The sequence below is a fragment of the Urtica dioica genome, chromosome 12, assembly GCF_054948205.1.
Source record: "Urtica dioica subsp. dioica isolate 48M chromosome 12, U.dioica_male_clone48M_v1_H2, whole genome shotgun sequence".
In the NCBI taxonomy this organism is placed as follows: domain Eukaryota; kingdom Viridiplantae; phylum Streptophyta; class Magnoliopsida; order Rosales; family Urticaceae; genus Urtica; species Urtica dioica.
In genome coordinates this window covers 6,777,595-6,783,925 of record NC_142767.1, presented here as the reverse complement: position 1 = coordinate 6,783,925, position 6,331 = coordinate 6,777,595, and positions in this window count along the sequence as shown.

The following is a 6,331-nucleotide window of genomic DNA, read 5'->3' as shown; positions in this document are numbered from 1 at the left end:
AGTCACTCTTGTGGCCCTCTCTTCAATGAGAGTACTCTATGGCATTTTTGCTTTGATCATTGCTCAATGAGCTACTTCCGAGAGTGAGACGATGAAGACAAGGCCTCCTCTTGGGGGATTGTTTTTTCAAAGTTAACCTTTTGGACTAAGTGGTTGGTTGCACACTTAGACTCAATCCCTAGTAATCCTCTCTTGAGGCTCTGCGAAAGGATGTGAGTGATCAAACCGATTTAAAAGGTGGCTAGTCAAAATTGGTGTATTGACATCTTGGCTAAGCATTAATTATGTGTCATTTACTTATAAAAGGAGATTTTTTGCGGCCTTCTCTTTAGGGAGTAGATTGTCATTTTGTTTATAACACCTTTGTATTTTATCAAATCTTAAAAACATAAATCCTAAACCAAAGACTAATCATAAACTTGTTTCAACTCTTATAGACATAATGTCTCTCTACCCCTTCTCAACCATCCTTTCCTCGAATAAACTCCAAGGGGAAAATTACGTCGACTGGAAACGTAACCTCGACATAGTCCTTACCGTCGACAAGCACAAATGGGTACTCACCATCCCCTGTCCTCAAACGAATGATGATTCGACACAAGTGGAAAAAGACGCCCTGGCGGCCTAGATTGCGAGGTGCTATATTTTGGAATCTCTGAACAATGTGTTGCAACAACAACATCGTGACATCGAGACTGCCGCCGATATGCTCTATAATCTCCATGAGATGTTTGGAGGGGAAATACGTCAAGCAAGGCGACAAGCGGTCCGACAGTTTATGAACTGTCGCATAAAGGCTGGAACTCCCGTTAGAGATCATATGATGCTGATCATTAGTTATCTAAACGAAATTGAGATCCTTGGATCTCAGATTGATGGGGAGACTACAATAGATATGATCTTGGAAACTCTCTCCGAGTCTTTTGATACCTTCAAGCTGAACTACTCCATGAACAAGCTAGAGTACTGTTATCGAGCTTATGAAGGAGCTTCACACTCACTAAGAAAAAGAGGATTCAAGGAGAGGTACATGCTACTGCCTTAACCTCTGGATCTAAGAAGAGACCGCGCAAGGCCGAGAAGAAGAACCAACCTAGGGTTCAAAAGAAGAAGAAAACGCCAAAGGCTCATAAGGTGGACAAGTCTAACGACAAGTGCCACCACTTCAATGAGCCTGGTCACTGGTGTAGTAACCGTCATGCCTACCTCAAAACTAAGGAAAAATGTATTGTACTTGTTACTGAAGCTTGCTTAATAGCTGACAATGTATCATCGTGGATTATTGACTCCGCTGCTACTAACCATATTTGCTGCTCCTTGTCTGGTTTTAGGAAAAGCAAAAGTTTAGAGGAATGCGACTTCTGCTTCAAATGGGGTGATTGAATCTTGGTGTCTGCGAAGGTTGTGGGATCCGTGACGCTGTCTTTTGAAGACTGCACTTTAAATTTATATAATGTTTATTATGTTCATTCCTTTGGGAAAAAAATTAATATATGTTGCTCAACTTTTCGAGCAAGATTATTGTTTAAAGTTTATTAAGAATGGAATTCGTATTTCGTTTCTTGATAATTTTTTTGTCACTGATGCATGTATGAAGAATGCTCTTTTTTACATTTATCCCACTCAACCTTCTCTTTTAGACACTGAAATAGATATAGATCTAGTTAGGGAGCCAAAGAGGATCAAACTTTCTGATTCTTCCGATCTAACAAAACTCAACATATCTCTGGCACTTAAGACTTGGTCATATTAGTATAGACAGGATTAAGAGACTTGTGAGGGACGGTTCTCTCCAAGCCTCTGCAATAGGTTCGCTACCTACTTGTGAATCTTACATAGAAGGAAATATGACTAAGCGACCTTTCTCCCATAAAGGTCGAAGAGCCGCTGAGTTGCTGGAACTAGTACATTCTGATGTATGTGGTCCACTCAGTCAACAGGCACGTGGAGGATACGAATACTTCGTTACCTTCAATGATGATTACTCAGGATACGGTTTTGTCTATTTGCTCAAACACAAATCCGGGACCTTTAACATATCTAAGGTCTTTCGGGCTTTAGTGGAAAAGCAAACTGGCAAACAGATCAAAACATTTCGATCTGATCGAGGAGGTGAGTATATGTCTGGAGAGTTCGATGACTTTCTTAAAAGAGACGGTATCGCTTCTCATTTTACCGCATCTGGCACACCTCAATAAAACGGAGTGTCAGAGAGAAAAAAACCGAACTCTTATAGAGATGGTTAGATCAATGATGAGTAACTCATCACTCCCTCTTTCCTTCTAGTGATATGCCCTCGAAACAGCCGCATATAATCTGAACCAAGTTCCGTCTAAAACGGTTCATGGTACCCCTTATGAACGATGGATTGGCTGTAAAGTAAACCTAGTCCGCATCAAAATTTGGGGTTGCCCTGCACACGTGCTGAGGCAAAAGACTAGCAAGTTGGTAGGTCAGAATTGTGTCTGTTCGTTGGATATCCAAAGGAAACCAAAGGTTTCACATTCTATAGTCTCGAGGACAACAAGATTTTTGTTAACACGAACGCTCGTTTCCTTGAGGAGGACTTTATGAAAGATGTAAAACCTAGTAGCAAAATTGTGCTTGAAGAAAAGTTGGGTGAGGGAGCTTCTACCTAATCTGTAAGAACTGTTCTTACCCCAAATGAAACAACCTAACTCATCAGAACCTCGTCAAGTAGTACTTCGACGTGGTGGGAGGGCTTCTCAAAAGCCTGAAAGGTACATGTCTTATGGAGACACTCTCGTAGTCGTCTCTGACATGGATGATCATGTTTCCTATAGCCAAGCAATGGCTTGTTCTGAATCAAACCTTTGGCTTGACGCCATGAAATTTGAAATGCACTCGATGTATGTCAACAAAGTCTGGAAACTTGTAGACCTTCCTGAAGGGATTAAACTCGTAGGGTGTAAGTGGATATACGAGAAGAAAAAGGGTCCGGATGGGAACGTCGAGACATTCAAAGCATGACTACTGGCTAAGGGTTATACCCAAAAGGAAGGGATTTGACTATGAAGAAACATTCTCGCCAGTCGCGATGCTTAAATCCATCCGCATACTTCTATCCATAGCTGCAGCTCTCGATTATGAGATCTGGAAAATGGATGACAAGACTGCCTTCCTGAATGGCAATCTTGACGAGCGCATTTATATGGCTCAACCAGACAGTTTCGTGAAAGAAGGTTAAGAGACCAAGGTTTGTGAGTTGCTTAAGTCCATTTATGGATTAAAGCAAGCATCTATGTCATGTAATATTAGATTCGGTGAAACTGTGAAGAGCTTCGGCTTTGAGCAGTCAATAGATGAGCCATGTGTTAACAAGTTTATACACGAAGGCAAATTTGTGTTTCTGGTATTATATGTCTATGATATATTACTCATAGGTAATGATGTCGGTAAGTTATCTGAGGTTAAATTCTTGGCTAGCAAAACAATTCAATATGAAGGATCTAGGAGAAGTCGCGTACAATTTGGGGATCCAAATCTTTCGAGATCGGAAGAACCGGACTCTGTCGCTCTCTCAAGCATCCTATATTGATAAGATGATGGATCACTTTTCGATGCAAGACTCCAAGAAGGGTCAAACACCCTTTAGGCATGGAGTCTCACTCTCTAAGGACCAGTCTCCCAAGACTGCACAAGATATTGAAGACATGAGAAAAATTCCTTATGCATCAGCCGTAGGAAGTCTCATGTATGCTATGCTTTGCACTAGACCAGATATCTGCTTCGCAGTTGACGTAGTTAGCCGTTTTCAATCCAACCCTGGACCCGAGCACTGGATTGCTGTTAAGCATGTTCTTAAGTATTTTCGAAGAACTAGGAACTTGATGCTTACATATTCAGGTACTGACCTGACTATGACGGGATATATTGACTCTGATTTACAAGCGGATGAGGATTCCAGGAAATCCACTTCGGGATTTGTGTTCATCCTTAGTGGTGGAGCTGTTGTGTGGAGGAGTATTAAGCAATCTTGCATTGTTTACGCCACAATGGAAGCGGAATATGTGGCTGCTTGTGAAGCATCCAAAGAGGTTGTATGGCTTAGAAAATTCCTTAAGTATTTGGAAGTCGTTCCAAACGTCGACGAGCCCATGACCCTTTATTGTGATAACAGTTGGGCTGTCGCTAACTCAAAGGAACCTCGAAGCCATAAGCGCTCTAAACATATTGAGAGGAAATACCATTTTATTCGAGAGATCGTGCAGCGCAGAGACGTGGAGGTGAAGAATATCTCAACGGTGGACAACCTGGAAGATCCATTCACCAAGACCCTAGCGAACAAGGTCTTCGACCAGCATCGGGATGGATTAGGCATGAAGGACCACTCACATCTTCTTTAAGTCAAGTGGGACTTTGTTGTCAATGTTGCCCACAAGAAGAGTAGTAGTGTCTATTTATGTACATTTGATGTAATATAGTCTCACGAAGACTCTTGTTTGTAAATCCTAAATCATTAATAAAAGTTGAAACGTTCATTCATTCTTCCTTGTCTGTTTGAAGCTTTATGATAATTTATAGTCTTTAGTCCTTAAACAAACCTAACAACATATGAAGAGTGTTGAAGTTTAGAGAGAGAGAGAGTCGAATCTGGAGAGAAGATAAAGAAAGGGAGAATCGGAGAAGAGAGAGTGTGTTCCGAGACTTTGAATATTTCTTATATTTGATATTAATTCGTATCACCTATTTATACATTTGGTGGGTACAAGAGAGAGTGTAATAAATACATGTGTAATAACTACTTCTAGGAAAAAGAGAATAATAAATATACACAGAGAGCAAGACATAGGAAATAACATGAGAAATAAATGCGACAATTTCACATGTGGAATGAGTTCCAAGGAGAGGACTTCCGAGGCAAGCTCGACGCGGAAGGGCGAGCTGGCGAGCTCGACGCGGAAGGGCGAGCTGACGAGCTCGACGCGGAAGGGCGAGCTGACGAGCTCGATTTCAACACTCCCCCTCAAGCTTGACTGTATATGTTGAGGAGGTCAAGCTTGCTACATAGCTCGGAAAAGGTTGCTCGCGGAAGGGCTTTGGTGAGAATGTCGGCGAGCTGATGACCTGAAGGAATGTATTCCATATCGATTATTTTTTCTTCAATCTTTTCACTGATGAAGTATCGGTCGATCTCGATATGTTTTGTTCTGTCATGATGGACTGGATTTTTGGCTATGCTGAGAGCAGCTTGATTATCGCAAAAGAGCTTGATTGGACCTTCGATGATGATCTTGAGGTCGTCGAGAACTCTCTTCAGCCAGATGCCTTCACATACTCCACTTGCTAAGGACCTGAGCTCGGCTTCAGCACTACTTCTTGAGACAACGGACTGCTTCTTGCTTCTCCAGGTAATAAGATTTCCCCAGACGTATGTGCACATGCCTGATGTTGATCGTCTGTCTGGAACATATCCGGCCCAGTCTGTATCTGTGAATGCTTCGACACCTCGACTTCGTCTTTTCTTGAAGGAGAGACCAGTCCCTGGGGCAGATTTGAGGTATTGGAGAATCCTCATGACTGCGTCCATGTGAGTTTCTGAGGGATTACTCATGAATCGACTTACCATACTCACTGCGAATCCAATATCTGGTCTCGTGTGAGTTAGGTAGATGAGTTTTCCTACGAGCTGCTGAAATCTTTCTTTTTCGGTGGCGGCCTCGTTGGTGCGAGCTAGAAGTTTCACATTGGCATCCATCGGAGTGTCAACTGGTTTGCAGTCAAGCATGCCAGTTTCTTTGAGGAGATCCAATGTGTACTTGCGCTGGGAAACAAAGATGCCCTTTTCTGATCGAGCTACCTCTATGCCGAGGAAGTATCGTAGGCTGCCGAGGTCCTTGACTTCGAACTCAGATGACAAAGTTTGCTTCAGCCTCCTAATCTCTTCCAGGTCGTCTCCGGTGATGACTATATCGTCCACATACACACTAAGAATGGTGTGCTTGCCTTGTGTGGAGATTTTTTAGAAGAGTGTTGGATCTGCTTGACTCTGCTCGTAGTCACAACGTTTGAGCACGTTGGTGAATTTTCCGAACCATGCTCGAGGGGACTGTTTTAGTCCATATAGTGACTTATTGAATTTGCAAACTTTATTGGCTCCTTGATCTTTGTCAAATCCTGGTGGGAGTTGCATGTAGACTTCCTCTTCCAGTTCGCCATTTAGAAAAGCATTCTTTACATCGAGCTGGATGAGAGGCCAATCTAAGTTGGCTGCTAGTGAAAGGAGGATTCTGATGGTATTGAACTTTGCAACTGGAGCGAATGTTTTTTGATAGTCAATGTCATACGCCTGCGTGTACCCTTTTGCGAC